This window comes from Ambystoma mexicanum, chromosome 5p (genome assembly GCF_040938575.1).
Source record: "Ambystoma mexicanum isolate Mex_15411 chromosome 5p, UKY_AmexF1_1, whole genome shotgun sequence".
Lineage (NCBI taxonomy): Eukaryota > Metazoa > Chordata > Amphibia > Caudata > Ambystomatidae > Ambystoma > Ambystoma mexicanum.
The window spans coordinates 166,611,210-166,634,166 of NC_090930.1; positions in this window are offsets into that span (position 1 = coordinate 166,611,210).

Below are 22,957 nucleotides of genomic sequence, written 5' to 3' on the forward strand. Positions count from 1 at the left end.
TCCTTACCAGTGGTGAGAGGTCCCCAGATATACTATCCTGTCTCTCATCCACACTGCTGGCACACACTCAGCAGCCAATTATACAGAAGGGCATTCATGCAGTCAGTCAGCCAATCAGGCACACCGTGCATTCAGGCCACACTCCTCCCTTCCTAGACACTCACAACAAGGAATGTGGATTGGGACAAGTACCCAGCCATTCAACACTACCCACTGCATTCAGGCCAGTTTCGGGCAGGGCTGTCTCAGTCTTTGTCTCTCATGCCAGAAACCAGACAACCACAACAAGGAGTGTATATTGGTCACACACTCCATTCACCCAGGTCCCACCCACAGGAGGTACCCACAACATACAGTCACTGGGAAGGCTCCAGTCAGTCTAGCTGGGCCTTCACAACAATACCATGTATGGAAATTCCACCCAACAGCCAGTCAGGGGGAAGGGACAGAGACAGGGCTTCCCAGGACTTTGGGAAAACAAGATAACAGGCAATAGAAAGCAAGAGGCCACAGGGGCCATCTTGTTTCCTATCAGGAATCAACAGATCCCAATGGCAGGGCCTGGGTATCCCAAAATGGAGGACACCCGGAGCACCTGTCAATTTCAGCATGGAGCTGCCACCAGCCCCTACCCTGCTCTGGGGCCACCCACAGGTGCCCAAAAACATACACTAGGGGCACAGGTTTGTACCCCTACCCATGGGTGCCATAAGGGTATCCCATGGGTCTGTTCACCAAACCAAAAGAGAGAGCTGCACTGCCAGGAGTCCCACATGGACTCCGGGGCAGAAAACATAACAGAACACACAGTAAAAACAGTAAAAGGACAAGGATTCAGAGGCCCTGTCCCTCAGATGCATTTCCAGCATCACAGCCAGTTTATTGAATTCTTGTAGGTTACTATTGATGTCTGCAAGGGTGCTGTCTTCATGTATGGCTGTATATCGCTGTTCTAACTCACCCAACCGCTTCTCTACTTCCTCCAGTTCCCCCCTGACCGCCTTCAACAACCCCATGGATTTGGAAATCAGGATCCCCCTCACCCATGCCTTAAATGAATGTCTCCCATAAAATCGCAGAGCTCTTGACTGAGTCTCTATTAGTTTCAAGGAAGAATCCTACCTCTGTATGCAGTGGAGTAACTTTGCTGAAAATGTTGGGGGGGACAGAGGTGGGGTGGTGGGAGGGTGGATGGTGGCTCTTAGGGATCGTTTGGGCCAAATTGTTCAAAAAAATGTGGTCGAATGGTAGATTTAACTGAATTCGGTCACCACCATTAGTTCGAAGCCAAAGATACCGAACATGAAGAGCTGGGGTTGCGGGGATGTCCCCCGCTCCCCATGTTTGGTATTTTTGGCTTTGGTGGTTGCGGGGATGTCCCCTGCTTCCTCAGCATTGGTGGCAGGGGACCCATTAAAAAAATAAGAAAAAGGGACCCTGCTGCATCAGATCCAACCCACGTTAGTTGGATGGATCTGATGCTGCAGGGTACAGGGGAGGCGGCGGATGGAGTAAGTAGGGAAGGTTTATGGGTGTACAGGCGGTTTGGGGGGGCATGGTTTTTTTTGTTTTGTATGGAGGTAAAAACGTATTCTCAGCTAAAATGATTACGGTCAATTCCGCTGTGATTTTGTACCTCAGTCAAACAACCTAAATCACTGAGGGATAACACTAGACTACTACACCACAAGAGTCCATTGCCAACGCTCTGTTATAACTTTCATAATAAGACTGGTGGCGTATCTTTAAAATTCAATTGGGCCCCCACACATCTTCAGCCAGCCTGCCATGCACCCAGTGACACAACATAACATTCACAAACTTAATTCCAATAGAACATACAAACAATGGGCCTCATTCCGAGTTTGGAGGTAGCCATGCCGCTATTTGCGGCATGGCTGCCTCCAAATTCGGGTTCGGGTTCCTTGAATGAGGAATTACCAGGCCATTCCAACCTTGGAGGACACGGTAATTCCTCATTCAATTTACCCATCCCCATTCCCATTGAGCCCCTATCGGGCTCAATGGGAATGGGGAGGGAACTAATAACGGGCCTGTTATTAGCTCCCTGGTCCTTTAGCGGCTCCTGCTAAGGGCGGCTGGTTTTACCACCTCGGAATGCGTCAGTAAGAGGTTAACGGCACCGGCATCCTTACCGGTGCCGTTAACCCCTTACCGCTGCACTTGTAATGAGGCCCAATGCATTATTTATCATTCATTCAGACACAAAAGTCAACACACATATGCTTGCATACACTCTCACTCACACAAATGCACCCAGCACCTCCATTGACATACATTGTGTGCACACACCATTTATATGTTCATATAGCATAACACATGGAAACAGTGGCGCAAGGTCCATTGAGCAGACCAGACTTTATCACCCCTGACCCCTGAAAGTTTGGGCTAAGTTGACTTGACCTAGCTGAACTATAATGCCTAGGCCGAAAGGAACAGATTCACTGGAATGTCAACAATTCCCTTGATTTTCCCTTTCATTTAAAGGCAGAAGCCATCGGATAATGCAGTGCAGTGGGTGACCAAGTATACTTGGTATCAATTTCCAAATGCCATATATCTCAAAACCTGGGTTCTGCACAGCACCTTATATGTGTACATGCTGATAGAATTTTTTCTACAAGATTCGGACTGATTAAAATTAAGGTATGTTTTCCTGTGTTCAAATGGCTCCAAGCAGTTGACTACTGAACGGGAGAGGCGGGGGGGGGGGCAAGCTGCCCCCATGGCTCTTTTAAGAGCCAGACGGGAACATTTGTCATTGGGACACCTCTCCTGGATGGCACCTCAAAGAGGATGCCCAACAGCAAAGGTGTCCCGCTGGCAGGACAATGTGTGCTGAGCAATTCCTGCTCAGCACACTCATTGTCCTGGCAGCAGGACACCTTACTTGTTCCGAATGGTAGAGGTTTGCCGCTGCCAGGACAATGTCCCAAGGAGCTCCGGGCAGCAGAGGGTTCTCGCGTTGCTCTGTATCAACAGAGCATTACAATGTGAGCCATTAGGCACTGATGGGAGGGAGGGGGGTACTATTAGCAGGGACTTTTGTCCCTTTATAAATGTGAATGGGAGGGAGTGATCAGAAGTGAGAAGGGTACATAATGTTGCATGCTTTATTAAATAATGTCTATGGCTTTAAAACCCAAGGGGGATCTGATTTGCTCACTTTAATCTACATGATGCTATTTTGACTTTGCATGCAGAACGGAGAGAATGAAACTAAAGCCATACTCCCATTGCTCAACATATTTCTATGACAATGTATATAGTGTATGGTTAGTTTACTATGAAAGGCTAGTTTATTATGCAATGTGGTTTGCTTCCAAGGCATTGCTATAAATATTTAAAGCACATGAAATGTAAAGCAAAACCTTAATAAATATCTACATCAACTAAACCTGGAAAGATGTGCGCGGTCGCTTACATTGTCCACATCCCAGTTTCAGCATTTAACCAAATGTGTGATCCTGAGGAAATCATTTAATCACATTGTGCCTTATCTGCAGCTCTGCAAGTGACTCTATTTCACTTCAAAGCTTATGTTAATGTATCATGGTATTATAATGTTAAAGCCTGATGATTATAGAGATTCTCCACATATAACAATAGTGCATTTTAGGTATTTTTCACCACAAAGTGCATTTTAGGTATCTTGCACCACAAAGTGCATTTTAGGTATTTTGCACCACAAAGTTATTTGTCACTTTGCTTATTAATGGCAACTTATTCTAAAGTCACTTCCATGGTGCCTCCATGTATCAGACTGATGATGCGCCTTGCAATGTCCTTTTCTGTGAAGTCAGTTCTGTTGGTGCAATCCGTATAATAATTAGGAAGTTTGCATGTATTTTTCCTCAGAGGCTTGGACAGAGCTCTAATAGAGGGGTTTCCTGCATCTGGAATGATCCTGCAGTTTTATTTGTGATGTTGTGTGTTAAAATGCCATCTTAAACTAATGTTACCAAAAATGTAGAATTGGCAGGGGTGGGCGCCAATGAGACCATGTGGAATTCCACACATTGCATTTCGTTGCTCACCCTCCCTCCCTATGGCCGCCCCCCCTCACACTCCTGCAACACCCAGTTCAGCACCCTGGCAGGGTAAGGGACTGAACCACGCAGGGCATCCCGGCCCTGGATGTGTTGCAGCACGGCTGCCAGGCATCTCAGCATTATGTAATGAGACAGCGCAAGCTTTGCTGGGCACCCCAGCTGGGCTTGCGCTGTCGAATTACATAATTGATGATTGTGGCCCCCCTGCCCTCCCTCCAAAAGATGGGGGGGGACAAAAAGGCATGCCACAGAAGTTGGGGGGGACAAAACCCCTGTCCCCCCCTATAATTACGCCCATGTCTGTATGTAATTCCTCTGCCACTGCGGGATCCTTAAGGATGCCGGGAGGCATTCTCCATCTCCTGACCGGGGGTTTCAGGTTTCTTAGTGTCATGTCTAGCAGGATAGGGGAGTGATCCGACAGGGTGCGCGGAAGTATTTTGCTATTGTGGATTTGGTTCATAAGAGATACGGAAACCAGCCAGTAATCTATGCGAGATTCGGTGTCATGCCCCGAGGAGTAAATGGAATACTGTCTTTTATGGGGGTGTAGTGTTATCCAGTGTTAGTTGCTATATGATATGTTGTAAAATAACTGCTGTTTTTGTGGGATTCCTGTGTGTGGAGGTGGAGCGATCTAGGGTAGTATCTAATATGGTGTTAAAGTCTCCCCCCTACAATATTTACTCGCTTCCAGAGAAGCCAACCTCTTGCATTACATTTGCGTAGAAGTCAGGGTCGTCCACGTTCGGACCATATGTGTTTATTAATATCAGTTCTCCCCCAGCGATGTTGCCCTACACTATCACGTATCGAACCAGAGGGTCTATTTTACTTTTTTCCAATTGAAACCCAACGGAGGGGTGGATCAGGACAAGTACTCCTCTTGCCTGTGAAGAGTATTCAGTATAGTATCTATGCTTACCCCACCCTTTCAAGAGCTCAGTGTTGACCTTCTGGAGCGCATGAGTTTTTTGTAACATGATTATCTGGGGACGGTGTCATAGGCTCCCACCTTATTCAATTTGGCTCGATTGTTCAGCCCACGGACGTTCCATGTGAGAAGTTTTAATTTAAGCCCTCGGGCCGTCGTAACAGGATTAGCCATACCTGTATACCCTTGTTGCGTCTCTTGACTTGCTGTTGCTCAGGAGAGTTCCATGTCCTGCAATGCCACCAAGATTTTTAACTTGTAGGACTCCTCCAACTGAGTCCCAAACCCTCAACCCCCCCGCCCGTTCCCGCATTGCTCAACGGAGCTCAACATCCTGTAACACTTTGATCCCCCACCCACATCATCTCCCCCAACTTGATGATGCTGCCCTGTAACGTTCATTCCCTTAAACTGGTGGAACCTTCCTGAGGGTCGCCCGTTGCTTACACCTGGCTTGCCTCGACAGAGGCTCTCGGCTCGGCTAATCATAGGTCTTCATTCAGTCCGTCCATAGTACCGAGTTTTCCTTTCTCTGGGCGGTAAGGAGCTGGCTTTCCCTTTTCCCTCCTGATTTTTCAGGAATAATTCTTCCAAAAGAACATGAGTAATTTGTTCGCTGTGTTGGGAGCAGATAGTTTACTCTGGTCAGTCAGCTGAGTCTGGTATCTCATCTCTGGTTTAAAAATAAAGAATAATTCTTCCAAAAGAACATGAGTAATTTGTTTGCTGTGTTGGGAGCAGATAGTTTACTCTGGTCAGTCAGCTGAGTCTGGTATCTCATCTCCGGTTTGTGGTCTGGTGTTCTGGTCGACTATCCAGTCTCTGGGAGGTAGCAGAATGGAGGCCTCTATATATGTCATGGCTTCTGCTGGATTTTCGAAGAAGTGAGCTCTCCCGCCATGTTGGATTCTCATTTTCACTGGGAAGATGAGGGCATACGGTACATTGCGTATCCGCAGCTGTTTTTTAACCAGTTCGTAGGATCGCCTCCGTGCCTGTACACCAGCGGAGAAGTCCGGATATATATGGATTCTGTTGTGTTCAAAGTGTAGAGTGCCTTTCTCTCTGGATAGTCTGAGTATCGAGTCCCTGTCCCTGTAATTGAGGAGGCATGCTATTATGGTACGGGGAGGTGCCCCAGGTTTCGGTAATGGTGCCAACGTACGGTGGGCCCTCACTACAAGGAAATGTTCGGAGAAAGAGTCTACTCCCAGGATGTTTCTCAACAGGTTTTCCACTTGCCTCTCCATGTCGCCCTTGCCAAAAGTTTCTGCAACTCCAACAATCCGGATGTTATTCCTTCGAGATCTGGATTCTAAATCTTCCCACTTATGTTGAGTTTTGCATAGCTCTGTCTGGAGGTGGGCTATGTCGCGGCCATGTTGTAAAATTGTGTCTTCGTTCGTGCTTATCCTGTTCTCCGCTTCTGTAATACGCGTGCTCTCCTTTTCCACTTGAGCCTTCAGGGACCCAAGCGTTGCGACTATGTCATCCAGTTTTACATTTACTGCCATGAATCCATTTTTGGACCAGTGTCGCCAGGCGGTCTAGGGGATCTTCCCTTTGCTTGTCGTGTTCCTGTGGCGCCCCATCGGCCGCCCTGTGATGCTGGGAGCTGGCGAAGGAGTCCATTGGGCCGGTGTTCTTTCCTCCTGTGCCTTTCCTCTCGGTGCGTCCCATGTGGTGTGGTATATGGCCTGAGAGTGGACTGTGTCCTCCCACGTATTGTATACTGTTGTGTAAATGTTCAAATGAGAGCAAAGGGGCGGGTAGTGTGGAAGTGTTTGGCCTTCTGCGCACCCTCTTTCCTCAGGGTGATTTAGTATTTATTTGTGCCTTCTGCGGGGCCAGGATCTTTGCCAGGCGGGTCCCGAGAGTTTGATTACAGGGACTGCCTCCACACGGCTCTCAGCGGGGTGTCCCCCTGCACCACTCCAGGATTGATGGGGTTTTACTCGGCGGGCCGCTTAGGTCTGCCCTCATATACACCGGGATGTTAGTAGTATACGGTAACCCCACCACGTGGGGTGTAATGTTAACTTGCTCGGCGAGCCCCATCAAGTGCCAGGGGCATGGGGGGAAGGGGATGCAACCTCCTATGCCCCTTCAACGGTTTCTGCCATGCTTCATGCGCTGTGCACCCAGGGCGCTCTGCTCATTTAATTTTGTGCCGGCAGCAGTTCCTGGGATTTGTCCCTGAGCCTCCCCGTAGTCTCACCCCGAGTGTTATGGCGTGGCACTGGTGCTTGTCGTCGTGAGGGGGGGCCTCCCTGACCCGCTTCACTTACTTGGTGTGGGGGGTGCGACACGACCCCCCTTTTGTCTTCGTGGTTCTCCTCTGTGTTATCCTCGGTCCGCCAGTGCAGGGGATGAATGGGCTGGCCCACCGCCAGCAGCTGCAGCGCCGCACGTAGCATGGCCGCGAGAGCCGTATAACGCACCCTTGGCTGCCCAGCTGGCCTCCGCTCTCCTCTCCTAATGTAGTCGGCTTCGGGTGTTGACACTCCAACGCCAGCGGCTCCTCCACGTTACAAGCCGAGGACGGCAACACTGCCCTTCGCTTCACGGGCGACGCGGCACGAATGTTACCACAGCGCCCCTCCCCCACTGCGGCCAGCTCTTCCCGGCGCACCTCCAGCACACAGTAGATGTTCTGTGGAGCCGGCGGGCGGCTGCGTCAGCACCTCCTATCTGCCAGAATGCTTCCTGCCAAATATTGTGGGTTCCCTTCACTGTAGTCACTCGACTCCTCGGGTGCTTGCTCCGGAGGTCTTCCGCCACATAAATCTTCCTCTTTCAAGCGTTTGGAGCGGTGCTGAAAGGATTAATTAGACACCGGATTTATGTTTGAGCCGGAGCTCTCCTCTCAGGCGGGCATGTTCGTTGTGCTCAACAGTGCCCCCTTAGTAGATTCTCAATCTTGCTGGCATTGAGGCAGAGATCGTTGGAGGCACAACAGGACTGGATGGCAGATAGGCATAGATATAATATATCATCAGCGGCATAGATAAAATGTAACATGACGCTACTGTGCCCTCTTCCCCAGGTAAAGTAAGCCCCCAAGTCTGCAGCAATGCATCCATTTAGCTTTCGGAGACACCAGGTGAGAATAAGATTTGACCAAGCCCTCCCCCTGCTCACCCTAGGGTTTTTCTTTGACGTGAGGGCATATCTCTCTGTTTTCAGTTATTCAAATACAATCTATGTTCAAATCCCCGCAGACCGAAATGCTATAGATATTACGATGGGAGGACCAGTAATCCATCAGTTCTTCCAACTCAACTAAGAATTTACGTCGGCTTATCGCTGCCGGATTCCAGTAGACATTCACTTAAAGGATGTGAGAAAACCACACATATCTTACTTGGTCCCATGTTAGTTCCACAGCTTGTGTCTAAGGGATAGGGTTACTCCAAACAACCTCCGTAAACCCTAACCCATTATGTAAGCCGACTGACTGCCCCAGAGAAGGGTGGCCCCCTGAGGCCTTTAATAGCTGGATTCAAGGACATTGAATAACCGTCTAAAAGGGGGCATTGAAGCAGGCATGTTTCCTGAAATAAAAACATATGACACCCATCAAGTGCCAAATCCCCTTCTTGGAAAAGATGTTCAAACCTACGAAAATTCCACAACACTAACTTAAATCAGTTCTCTTCTTTAGATATGTGCTGCTATTTTTGATCAACTCCAAGCGCACCTACTACCGATGACCAATCTTCCACACCATCCCCCATAGTGGTATTCACATCACTAATACGTACCCTCCTTTTGTTAACACCGCCTGCCGTATAAGTAATTGTAAGAGACAGTTGGATCCCTGCACCCTATAATCCACTTGCCCCCCCCTCCTCACCCCCCCTTGAAAATGTTGCTATCACAGGCTAGTTGTGACATCACAACTGACCTGTAATATTAAAATGACATCACAACTGCTCTGTAATCAGGGATCATGCTTCAGTTATGATGTCACAATGCCTGCTGCTTGGGCCAGCTGTCGCTGAAGCACCTAATTAAAGCCGCGACAAGCTTGTCAAATTGCTTGCTTGTAAAATAGTTTTCTGTGTCACTGTACATCCATTAATTGCTAAGGAGCTGTTTATGGTAGAATGTTTAATTTGTGCACTGCTGGAGTTTAACGCTTGTGAGCAAGAATCTGCATGTTACTACTTATTTAAAACACATGCATTCGATGCATTGCATTAAACTGCTTCCACTACTTTTTTGCAACACATTAGGACCTGCATATTAGCTTTTTTAAATCTAAAAGGATTCTACATTGATTACATGTATCAGCAAATAGAAGATCTGTTACATTATATTATGCAAGAGACAAGGTATTAAAGGGAAAGACAGTGAGAGGCCATGTATTATATGGAAAACAATACCCCTTATCATACATAAAAGGACTTCCCTCTGGAATGGTCTCCCTGCCCCTCTGAGGCTTGAGCCGGATCTCCTTAAGTTCCGGAAGCGCCTCAAGACCCTTCTTTTCTCCTCCTTCACTCTCCCCCTCCCCTGCTAACAGCCTCTTCTGCCTCATTGACTGCCTGCCTGGTTCCCTCTGAGTACTACAGGGCTCCAGGTCCCCCCCGCTCAGTCCCCACTTCCCTGCATTCCCTGGCACTTGCACTCTGGCTTCCCCTTGGCACTTTCACCTCCCCTCCCCACCATAGCATTTGTTTTTGCGCAGACTGGCACTGACCTCTAGTCCTCCCTTGCACTTCTTGTTCTGCACTTGCACTATCTGAATGTCACAAGGCCTAGTAGGACTGTTATTGTATCTTTTTCCCTTGTTCCCCCCCTTTCTATGTCTTGTTGCGCCTTGAAACACCATTTGTTGTATAGGTGCCTTACTAATATCCAATAAATAAATTAAACAAATATTGCAAGTCATCTCAGGTTTTTGTGACATAATGGGCCTCATTACAAGTATGGCAGTAAGGCAACAACAGCGCCGGTATCGCTACCTGCACCGTTGCTACCGTACTGTCATACTAGTAGTTCTGCTCGCGGGTGCCCTTGCAGCCACCAGGTCTGACCTGGTGGCCGTATAGGCACCCGCAAGCAGAACATGATGGTAGCACCGGTACTGTTATTAACGGTACCGGAGCTACCACCCTCCCCCTTCCCCATGAGCCCTGGGGGCTCAAATGGGAATGGGGATGTACCGGTCCCAGCACCACGAAAGGGCAATTACCGGGTCTGGGAGGCCCAGAATAGCCCGGTAATTGCCCATTTGCGGGTCCCGGACCCGGATGCGAGTTTGGAGGATCCTTGCCAGTGAAAACGGCAAGGCTACCTCCAACCTTGTAATGAGGTCCAATAAATATTTATTGGGCTACTATGGGGATCTAAATTTCTAAATCCTTGTTCCTAATCATATAGTCATCAACAATGTTTTCACGCTCTTTCCATTTCAAACATTTAATAATATTGCAAAAGCCTTATCTTTCTCTTGCTCTCTTTTTAGCCAGAAAATCACTTTCTCATTCATTGCCTTCATGTTAATGTTGACAAACCTCTTGTGCGTCCAATCTGTTTTACAAACATGTTTTGTGCTGGATTCCACCGTCCTGCTCATTGGTAGTTCATTCTCCCATCCATCCATTTTGATTTTAAAATCAGCCCCAAGGGTTTAATCAATGCTTATATTACTATTTGACTTATCTAGGTCTTCCATGGTGCCACTCCACACGTTCATTCAATCCTTTCATGTGGGTATTGGCACAATATGTTGCTGTCATTATCTGGGCTGCCACTTTTTGTAATGCTGTTCAACTAATGTGCTACGCCTACAATTCTCCTTTTTCAAATGTTCTACCAGTGTGGATTAAGACCTGGTATTAGGGACTGTGTGAGTGATTCGTGTCACACACTCGTAGGCACCTGGGTTAGCAACAATTTAGTGATCTTTGTAATTCCAGGCCCAGAATTTGCAAGTTTGAAGATATGACGAGTGCATTAAAATAAGTGTGTGTCTAACTTGTGCAGAATGTTGGCATCAGAATACAATGAAATAAAATAATCTGGACCAGATCGACTGCCCAGAATTGACAACAGAAAGCTTCAGGTGTTTGCAGTATGTGGAGTCCATGGTGCAGAGCACAATAAAATGATGGTGTCTGTAGCAGTGTGATTTGATTAGTATGGCATTTCACGTGACTAATGCTTTGTAGCGCTCAGGGACATGAACCAGCAGATATTCTGTGCCCATGTCAGGTGTGAGTGGTGGATCATGTGCTGTTTCATTCTGGTACTTGTAGTTTTTCTCTTCCATTCTAAACGAGGGCCTGAAATTGACAGAATGCAGGAAAAGGAGGGCAGAATTCGAACACGGACATCACGACTGATTGAGATGTCTCTATAGTCTCCTGTGCTGGTTGGATTATCAATAAAGGGCACTCGCCTTTTTCATTGTTTGAAATAGGCATGCATTGCTCCCTCCTCTCAATTGGTGGGTGTCCACCCCAGGGCTGGACTGGGAACTAAAAGAGGCCCTGGAAATAATTAATGGGGACCAAAAGAGGCCCTGGAAATAAAGTTCAAAGTGGCCCTATATGACACATTTTCGGCAAGCCCAATGCTTTTCCTATGAGACAATTTGGAAATGCCACAGAAAAGAGGCCCAGGGTGCAGAGGCCCACCGGGAAATCTCCAGAGTTCCCTAAAGGCCAGTCCACCCCTGGTCCACCCCCTTTGTATTTTCGCCAGTGTATGTCTTGCTATGTGTTATACTTTAAATGTGTCCGTTATTCCCACATCAATTCCATAAGCATACCAGGCCTAGATGGAATGTAATTCCAAATTATGGATTGTTGAATTCTTTCATCATGATATTGTTCTGGAATATTCTCTGTAGTTATTAAGTTCCTTGTATTACTCTCGGTTCAAATACAAAATTAAAAAAAAAAAAGAAATAGGCATCCAGGCTGTTATTATGCATTGTGAGGATGATATGAAAAGCTTCATTAAAAAAATTCATATCTTTTATTGCTTGTCAAAGCATTTCACTGATAATTTATTCGACAAATTAACCAGTTCGCTTCTGTGAACTGTAGAGGGAACTTGATTGTGAAATTCAAATGCCCCATCACAGTTAACTTCAGACCATATCATGAAGCTTTGAACTTTTCATATGTGTCAGAGACTGAAGACGTTCTTTTTTCATGCACCCATTTTCTATTCGTTTCTTATTTTGTGGCAGCCCTTACTTTGGGCTGTTAAAGACAGCTGAGGAAAATACAAGAGTCTAGCACTGCAATCGAGAGCTTGTCAGGAAACTTTGAGGAACCCCAGTCATGACAGATCTGCATCCCGCTGCACGCCTTCAGATTGGACAAGACACTCCACACCCGACATCAACGTGAACATGGGGGTGGCGGTGTGGAGGCCACACCCCATACACCAGGCACAGCTACACCTCTGCTGCTCATGTTAAGTAAGCTCTGTCTCAATTAGTTGTCGCATTTGCATAGAAAAATATGGAGCTCACCGGTATTACGTGAAAAAATAGTTTTCAAATAAATGACAAAAAAAGATCGATTTAGAAAGAGCAGTCTTTCTAAATCGAACTCTCAGCCCCTGCAACACACACAAGTGCGCGCTGGGGCTGACAGGCACTGCGAGACCCAGAGGAGGAGCCACGGGGGGGGGGGAGGAGAGAGAGAGAGAGAGAGAGAGAGAGAGAGAGAGAGAGAGAGAGAGAGAGAGAGAGAGAGAGAGAGAGAGAGAGAGAGAGAGAGAGAGAGAGAGAGAGAGAGAGAGAGAGAGAGAGAGAGAGAGAGAGAGAGAGAGAGAGAGAGAGAGAGAGAGAGAGAGAGAGAGAGAGAGAGAGAGAGAGAGAGAGAGAGAGAGAGAGAGAGAGAGAGAGAGACAGACAGTGCGACAGTCCGTGTGTTGGCGCTGTTAGTATCTTTTGGTATTTTAATTCTTATTTCATGCTGAAACCTCACAGTCTCCGTGTATCCAGGCTACAGCTACCTAATAACAAGCTTACAATCAAGCCTGGGAGCCTGAGAGCACTGTCTGCTCGGACCAGGCTTTCCCTCTGCCTGACCTTCCGGGCATAAAGGCCTGGCGCATGCATGAAGCGCACGCGCGAAGTCGGGGCAAACTCAGTTACAGTTGTGCAGTTGTTGCAGAGGCTGCAGAACCGCGAGTCCTGACTCTCTAAGGCGTACAAGTAAGTGAATTCTTCCCAAATAAAACATTGTCTTATCCCTCTCTTTCCTGCGGAGGCTAACTAGGAAGGGACAAAAAAAAAACTCAGCACAAGGAACAGCATGTCGTGTTCAAACAATCTACGTAGTGGAGCCTTGGGCAACGACCCTAAGGCCCCAGAACAAGAGGACCCCCGGGTTGGCTAATAATCCCATGACTGTGGAGACATCCATCTTTAAACCATACCCGGTGGGTGGGGCCGCTTCTTTCCTCCTAAAAGCCTGTTTGTGAAGGACAACCAAGAGGCTATGGGGCCTGGAACAAGTGACTTAGGTGACACTGAATTGAGGGCCTATGCCGCCTCAACACCCACCCATTCGACTCTGAGAGGCGTGCTGCCTTCTAACTTGGAGAACACGTTGACTGCAACCACCCTAGGAAATGCCATCTCTGAATTTTTTCCATCTACAGGCTCACCAGGTCCTTATGAAGCCCCTTTTGCCCAGACTGAGAGTCTCTCATCTCGGCTAAAGGAGTACCAACTTCACAACACGGCCTATGGCATAAATATATAGGAGCGTGATGGGGTGGAGGGGGAGCCCCCTTATCCCCATAGATCCCTAGACTCCTCGTTTGAATTAAACGCAATAACAGCTCTGTTGGAGGTTTCGAAAGTGGCAGCAGATAATCGGGACACAATCAAACTGAGGGAACCTAGGTGCCTACTTGACCATAAGACCTCGCAGGCAAATTTGGCCCAAGACGATGCAGCATCCATGCTCAAAGCCCTACATTTTGTCCTCAGTTCGCTAGTGAAAGTATTTGAAACTCTGAAAAGGGAGGTGCAGCTACACTCCGGAATACTTCTGGAACTTGCCAAGGACATGGAGCTAAATGAAACCTCATTGGTTGCTCCTAAATCAGCAATGAATGGCTCGCTGGGGGAGACCCTGACAGAGATTCGAACTGCCTCCAAAAAGCAATCTGCAGAAATTGACTTTCTACAGAAACAATGGAGGGGGCCAAGAAGGAGCCTAGGGAGCTGAACTCCAACCTGGCGCAAGATCTGCTGGGTGGCCATCATGCATGTTATGCAAGATGTCCACGATGTCCACTAAATTTGCTGAACGACTCCACTAATACTCCCGTGGACGACACACCTCTATCTGCTTCAACTCTCGAGGAATTTGTTTGCCTTGCCCAGTTGGCTGAAGAAGTAGAAATAACTAGGTCCAATCCAAGTTCCTCCACCATAAAGCCGCATTTGAAGGATACAGAATACAGTGACAAGCTCACGAAGGCTAACAGAAAAACTGAAAAGAGGCGGAAGAAGTGCCTTTTAGTCTCAAATGAGGACTACCAGCTGCTGTAGGGGAACAAAAGAAAAGAAAACACCTGAGCAGCAACAGTGGGGATTCAACATGGGATTCCTTGTGATCCACCTAAGATCACCCCAATTTTCCTGAGCGGCAAACAATGAATTGAAACTAATAGAAATATAGGGACGTCCCCTTCGAGTGAAGAGCAAAACTAAGATATGTTCACTATGCCAAAAGTGGCCAGTAAACATCTGCCAACACTCCAAAACAATAACAATCTTGTGCCTCCGTCTTCTAAGGAGGTCCCGGCTGTTTTCTTCGAGAATGGCACGAGTAGGGGGGCTGAACCAATGGAAATCCCACAAAGGCGGGTAGATACAGTGGAACCCATACAAACACAGTGTTTGTGCTCAAGTGGTTACCGGGAACAACCACCCTTGGTGCCAGAGAAGAAACTGGAGTGTCCCCACTCAGATAAAAGGGCGCCGAATGTTTTTATCTCAAGATCAGTTTTGACAAACCCAAGGAAAAGTCTGCTATATCGAAGTATGATTCTTTCAATAACGAAAGAAACTCTGGATTTACAGTTCTTTCACTTCAGCAGACATTGAATATATAAGGTTTCTGTATGCCCCCTCAATAGACACAGTGGAGATCGGATTAAAGTCCAGACTGGGAGTGGACGCTATCTGGGGAGCTGGACCAGAACTGATCAAAGAGGCTACGAAGTCTCGTTGGACTTGCCATCTAAATCAAATATTTGCAACTTTCCAATAGCTAAGCCTATTGCAGCAGAGACAAGGCACAGTATGCCTCTGAAACTACACACATCCTCTAATGTGTGGTCAATGGTTCCAGAGATTGTTTCAAAGATCTTTCTCAAGTTGGCTTTACCTGAGATTCTCTCTAGTGAAAGAGTCTGTGAAAATCTTGATTTGGAACAGAAGGGACCATAGATCTTTCAGCACGGAAAGTAGGAGGGCCTCTATTTCTGACACATTTTATTTGATTGTCTTCCAAGAGACATGGCTGAAAGTTGCATTTTTGATGGATGGTTTCTCTGTGTTTCACCAACTGGCCTCTGTGCAGGGGGCGGGTGGCCTTCGGGGGGCTTATGCATTGCTTGTAAAAATGAAGTATTTTGTCACTCTGTTTTACTCTCTGATAGGAACACAAGTATTTTGGCAGTGAAAGTCCAGTCGGTTTTGGAGAGGTCTAGCCTCAAATGGATTATAGTTAATATTTACTGGAATCCACTGAGCTCTGATTTGTTAGGTGTTCATCATATTTTATCAGATCTGTTTCTCCTCTGGTCCGGACAGTTTTCTGCCCATGAACTACTGGTCATGGGAGACTTGAACTCACAATGTATAAAAGGGGGAGCACAGGGGCAATCGATTTATAAGCAACTCTCAAATAATTGGGTGTTGTGGTGTAATTTCCTGCTGGGATGGGACCTATTAATTGCCAACGAAAATATCACAGGGGATATTCCCTCGGCACCCACTTGGAAGAGGGAGGAAAGCTATTCGATAATAGATTATCTTTTGTTATCTAAGACCCTGTTTAATAGGTGTGCTCATTTTCCACTGCTAATGTGACCCTGAGTGACCATGCAATTTTGGAAGCGGTCTTTGATACAAAGGTGGATATTTCTGAGGACCGCTTTGCACATGAGTTGACCCTGAATAATGGTAGAAATAGAGTGGTCAGGTTCAAGAGGGGTGGTCGGGCCCTGGTTAACGCACTGGGGAGGGCAAACCACTGCCTGTCAGAGAGGGAGCTATCTGTCATGCCTGCTGCCTCTGTCCCCCCACTCCTAGAGGACGGCAAGTTCAAATGTATAGGCATTACGCCCATAGAACAGCTAGACCCTTTTTTACTTATTGGAAGCTGTTCCATTCGTTTCAGGCCAGACATCAGAGACGGGGTGTTCCGCGATAGTCACGTGAGTTGTTACGTGACGCCGTGGTACGCATATATGCAATCAACGATGCTGACCCGGTGCCTCTGATCGTTTGTGTTTCCTGCCCAAAGCTACGGTACTTAAAACTCCTTTCAGCAAGCTCGCAGTCGTTTATTTCCGTTCCACTCCTTCAAGCTGCAGCTTCTCGCCGCGCTCATTTCCAGGACCAAGCGTATCCCGCTCCATTCTGTTCGTGGAACGCTCCCGCTGTTTTTTCCGTCCAGCAGGACGTCTCCCGTGGTCAGGACACTAAGCGGAGCGTATCCCGCTCCATTCCACATGCGGAACGCTCCCACTGTCTTTCTGTCCAGCAGGACGTCTCCCGCGAACCCTGAACTCCAGCATTTCTTCCCGCCGTCCGTTGATTCATCCGGACACCCACGGTAATTACAACAGGGAGGAAGAAAGCGTTATCAGCATTCAATCACGTTGGTGGGATCCGGTGATAGTGTTCCATCCACACGCCAGAAAACTTCAAGTAAGCACTGTCAAGTTATCAGCATTTGTGTATTTACTTTACATTCAGTTGGACATTATAATTACAGTACTCAAGGGCCTTTTTGGAACTGCCTCCAGAGAATGGAAAACTTTACTTTTGCATGAACATTGTTTACCTTTCATGTGCACGAACTTTGGGACGCTATCCTGGTGTGCACCAACCCGGCTCTAGCGTGACCCTCGTGTCGTTCCGGATTAGATTCCCTACTAACCTTACCCTTTTCCTAGTCGTTGACTCTGGATTGGATTATTGTTGTTCTACAGACCTACACTTCCTTCATCACAGGTTAGTTTGGGATGTATATTTTTGGCCTAGTGTATTGTCCCATTTTACACAAATACTTATAGTACTTTCTTTTACATGTTGGTGTGTCTTCTCATTTGGCCCATCACTTACTCTGTCTGTTCATTTAGTAGACAGATTGCTTTATCAATTGGAAGGTCTCTTATTGATCTTCTAGTCGTCTCTCTGGCATACTTGTATGGTGGAACACGGGATACAGCGGACCCATCACGTATCCTTTTCTAAGGTCTTATTGACCCCTTGTATCCTTTACGAATATTTTGGGGTTGGTGTATACCTGATTGTAGTCTGTTTATGACACTATCATATTTGTGTAGGCCAAATAAGTTTGTTGAATGTTTGTGGGATATTAATCCACCTGATGTGGCAGCTGACCCGGTGGCCGTTAAACACAAGCATCACTTTGATGTCCAGATTTGGGAGAAAAAAACGAGAACTTAGACAAGTAAAAGTAACAACTAAGGACACACAGGTTTTGAGGAGGGAGACCAGAATCCTGAAAAACAACTACAGGAACTGTTTAAGGTCTCTTAAATACTACCGTTGACAACTGGAGGGAGTACTTATGTTGAGGGCAACTTGTTTAAAGAACTCACACAACTTCAGGTCCATTACTGGCTTGTTAGATAAGTCTATCAATACAGTTCAGGGTGGGGTTATACAAGAACAAGTTTGGGTAGACCATTTCTCCAAGTTCTATGGTGCTGTGAGCTCTGCCAACATCAAGATCACTAACGACATAGTGTGGTCTCTGAATATATCCCAAGAGGAGATAAAAATCCTGATAACATAATCTTCGACTTCTAGAGCACCAGGACCCAATGGCCTAAGTAACAAGATCCTAAAATCAGATCCAGATCTCTGGGCCCGAGTTTTGGCAGCCTTGTTTGGCAGAATATTAGATACAAAACAAATACCTGAGTCATGGAAAAGGGTGAATCTTATACCTATATACAAGGTAACCTCCCGATCTCTCTCTTGGATGCTGATGGAAAAATTATTTGCCGGCTTGGTGTTGCATGACCTGGAAACATGGCACAAAAGAAGAGGGCATTATTCCCAAACAGCAGATCTCTAGGGGAGGTCTCTTGATGTCCCTCAGCAGTTTGGTGTTAAGCAGTGTGAGCAGTGGGTCTTTTCTCCAAAGGTGTTCCCCCTCTATTTGGGGCTTGGATAGATCTGTCCCAAGCATTTGATACCATCAATAGGGATTGTCTTTGGGGTAAGCTAGGAGAGTGGGGATTGTCGACTAACCTTGTAGCCATATTGATAGAGTTGTATAAGAACTCAGAGCTCCAAGTCAGATTGATCAAGACCGGCCAACACTTTAAATCCATCAGAACAAAAAGGGGAGTATGGCAGGAGTTCTTAAGGGTGCTTAGTAGGTCCTTTTTTGTTTAATCTTTATTTATCTGATCTGGTTAGGTGCCTACAAGATTCGGCCCTAGCAAGTCCAAGACTTGACAGTACTAAAATCAACTGGTTGGCCTACGCCGATGATATGGTCCTATTAGACCACACCCAGATTGGTCTTCAACGGCTTCTCTCTGCTCTCCAAAAATATGCGGAATTGAACAACCTGAAGATCAATCTTGAAAAATCTAAAATGTTGGTCTTTAAACACCCGTTAAGGGTCACTAATCCTTTTACTTGGCATCTGGACAAACAGGTGATTCCTATAATGAAAGAGTTAATTTACCTAGGATCATTGATTGGATCTTTCCCAACAATGGAGCTTGTATTATCCAGTTTGGAGGATAAAATACTGCAATTAGGCTCACAAATTAAAAAGATACTAAGTAAGTTCTGCAAATTCTCCATTATTCCAATTATCAGATACTATATTGGTAAAATAATTCCAACATTACTGTATGGCTTTGATACTAATCCCCAGCCTCATTTAATAGACTGGGATAGATTGTAGGGAAAATTATGGAGACGAGCTTTGGGTCTCCCTAACTGTGTCCCTATAGCATGTCTGAGATATGAGTGGGACTTCCATCATTGAGAGCAAGTTTGGAATGTAAGTGGATCTCTCTGTTCGGGCTAATTCTGACTCCCCCGTCGGGCTCTCTTTATGAAGATGTGCTAGCTTCTCTGCAGGGGTCCTCAAATGCATACTTGAACAACCTGAAAGGGGTATGCACTAATATCTTATTGGAGTCAGAGTGCTCTGAAGAGGTTCTGATACAAAACCTTTGAAGGCAAAGTAAGTCATGAAAAGGAGGGATTGGATCAGAATCACTGACACGATGATCTTCTAGGATTTCTGCTTCCTCGTTCCCAGCGGATAATCCAAGATCCTTCGTGCCCAAGTACTTGAAGACATTTCCAGACCCAGTTAGTAGAACGGAATTGAGATTTGAGATTTCACTTAGATCTATTGCCAACTCTTGAAATCCAACACATTAGACACAGAACAGAGATAATCAATGACATCTGCCTGAAATGTGATAGGGCATAGTCACAGTCTGTGATACATATATGTTTTTGACTGTAAGACAATAAAACATTTTTTTGTTAAACAAATGTTTGAGAAGGGGAAGAGTGGGGGGAATTAAAGTGTTTGTGCATTCGTGTGTGTATGCGGTGGGGCGTGGGGGAGCAAGGTAGCAAAGAGTCAAGAGAGGTTCGGTTGGGGGGGGCAACCCTCAATAAAAAAAACTCAGCCATGTCCTTTTTTTGGCTTTTTGAGGGCCACACAAAATTGACCCATTTGTGCGGCCTTCAAAAACCGGAAAAACGACATAGAAGCAGCTCACCGACTTCCGCATAGAAGTCTTGAGCCAGAACTCTATTTTTGCCCTCAGTTGACTCATGAATAATTGTCAGGACAAAAGTACATTTGTACTTTTCTGACTTTTCTGAAGAAGGGTTGCCTAATCTCCCTTTAAGCCACCAGTTGTGTGTCTCTAAGGAGTTCAACAAATGAAGGAATAGACATCTGTGTGTGCTTTCCAAAACGTTTCGTCATGGGTTAGGGATTTGCTTTGCTTCTCAGAATTAAAACGTGCCTGTTTAGTGCATTTAAAACGTTCTCTTATAAATGACCCACTATATTCAACCCAAAGGGCTTGTAGCAGTAGAACTGGACTTTTCAAAAATAAGAGAATTCTGAGAATAAGTTGAAAAATCGACAGAAAATGGCATTATGTGCACTCATTCCCAGAGCTATGCACTTTCCATAAAAGAGCTATCATTAAGCATCACCTGGCAATGCACAGTATTTGCAATTAGCATAAGGTGCTGGAGCCAACCGGATATGTGCTGTTTTTTCTGATTATGAGCCTCTACCTATTGCTCATCCTTTCCACCCTCCACTACACCGATATACGGTTCAATGTTCTGTTTGTCGACCATCCAAAAATAGGATAGTTGCATTGTTCTATGGTTCTCTTTGTTATGATATGATAGGATATGATGTGGCGTTTATAACGCGCTTTTACACAAGTGTTTCTAAGCGCGACTTTTTGAATCTCTGCTGTTGCCATTGCTCTGGCTAGCATTTTGTGAAAAAACACAGCAGTAAACTACTCTATAGATAATCACAAAGTTTGGATCCACTGACTGTTAACATTTCTTAACCAACTGTATAAGGTGCCATTGCTTTTTTGCTGAGAGGCTTAGCCCATTAACATGTATAAGCGTTTTCAAAACAATTTCTCTCTATATGTCAGAGGGGTCTGAATAAAAACATGCTAGTTGAAGTGTACCTGTTCCAAGTTGGTTAATTTATTATTGATTAACCTAATATATATCAGATAATTAATGGTTGTTTTCCAGTTTTTTTAATGAATGCAGTAGTAAGATTCATTTGCACCCGGGGAAGGGCCATCAGCCAATCAGGTGGCTGGAACAGCAGGCAAGAATAGACATTTTCTGCCCGCTGCTTCCAGCCATCCGAGGCCCTTCTGCGGATGGCGCCATTCTTAAAAAATGTAATGTGGAGAGGCAACAGTGAGCCACTCCCTTCCACCCCACAAAACAATCCAATAACCTTCCCCACCACCTCCCTCCCCACTTACCTGCTGGACCGGAGCCTGGTTCGTGTGATCCTCCTTTCTCCCGGCTGCCATAGACATGGAAAAGGGACATAGTCCTTTTTCCATATGGCGGCTGCCATCTATGATAAACCCCATGGTGCGAAAGGCGTTCACGACCCCGACGGGGGGCAGACATGGACAGTAACGGTCCACAGCCAGAGCTGAGGCCCTCGCTTTGCTTGGGCCTACCTTAGCATAAGCTGGCGGGCCGTTACCAGCCATTACCAGCCATGTCCGCCCCCCGCCGGGGTTGTGAAAGCCATATTCATTCATGCTGCGGAACCAGTATGCGAGACAGGTTCCGGCTCTATTGTGAGGAGGGTCAGCTGACCCTCCCCCTTATTGTATGTATGAATCTGGGGTTACATCCTAGTGCGGATGAACACTTGGTTTGCAGCCCCCTTACTGGTCCTGAGTAAACAGACTTGTTTGAACATCACATTTATATTGTATTTGTACTTTGACAAACCTCCAGAATGTGGAGAAGTTTGGGTGTTAAGTTCAAGTAAAATTCATTAGAGCTGCAGGCTGAAGAACTTTTCTTTAGACACTAAGTTGAAAAAGTCTTAGTATTTGTTCTCAGCAGCTGTTCAAAGTGTCACTTGTAGGGCTAATACTTTGCAGGTGGCGTGACTGTGAGTACTGCATGCTAAGCAACTTTTTTTTGGGTTTCAGCTTGCAAAGGAGCAAGCACTCCAAAACCACTAACTGCAAACACGTGTGCTGTTCCGGTACTTCACAGGTACAGGGTTGCCATGAATTCATACCATTGAAATATTACCCATCAAAATAGTTATCATGGAAGCCACAACAGCTGGATGAATGGTTGCACACGCTTGCTTGTGAGTGTCTTTGTCACCCAGCTGGGCACACCTGACATGCGTTATTCTCCTTAATGGTACTCATGTGAAAAACCTCGGAAGGCCAAAAGGATGCATCATGCAAACTTAACATGTGACTGACTCTCTGCCATCCTCACGAGCTCCATGGCTGTATGTGTCTGCCATGAACTCCCCCTTTTGCAGCATTATGCTCATGTGTGCACCGGGGGAAATTGTGGAATAAGCTTAGAATGAAAGGCATGCCTCAGTACCTTCTCAGATATTTAACCCAGCTGCAGTCAGCCACAAAGGTTCAAGTAAAGTTAAAGAGTCATTGCCTGTTGTCCAAAGGAATGTATACGCACAGTGGGGTGAAGCAAGGGTGCACATTGGCCCCTATGCGTTTTGATCTTTATATGGCTGACTTCGCTGAGCACCTTTTGGTGGTTAAAAACTTCCCTCCGAAAATTGGTAACACGCACATCTCCCGCCTCGCATACATGGGCGTCCTGCTCCTATTGGACCATACATTTATAGGCATCGCCCGTAGTGCAGCCAAGTTGTGTGCACAGGATAATTACCTTAGAATAAATCTGGTGAATACCAAATTTATGAATATATTGGACAGGGTTACGGTCTGTACACCATTTATTTCCGCTTTAATCGGGAGAATTAGGCGAGTGTCCATGTACACGTATTTGGGCCCCATGTTGACGGATAAAGGAGATTCCAAGGAACCGATTGCCAATAATGCTGATTGTTGAAAACGTTATCATTGATGGGGGTAATCAATAAATGTGCTACTAATTCTGCCGGCAACAGTCTACGGTTGGCCT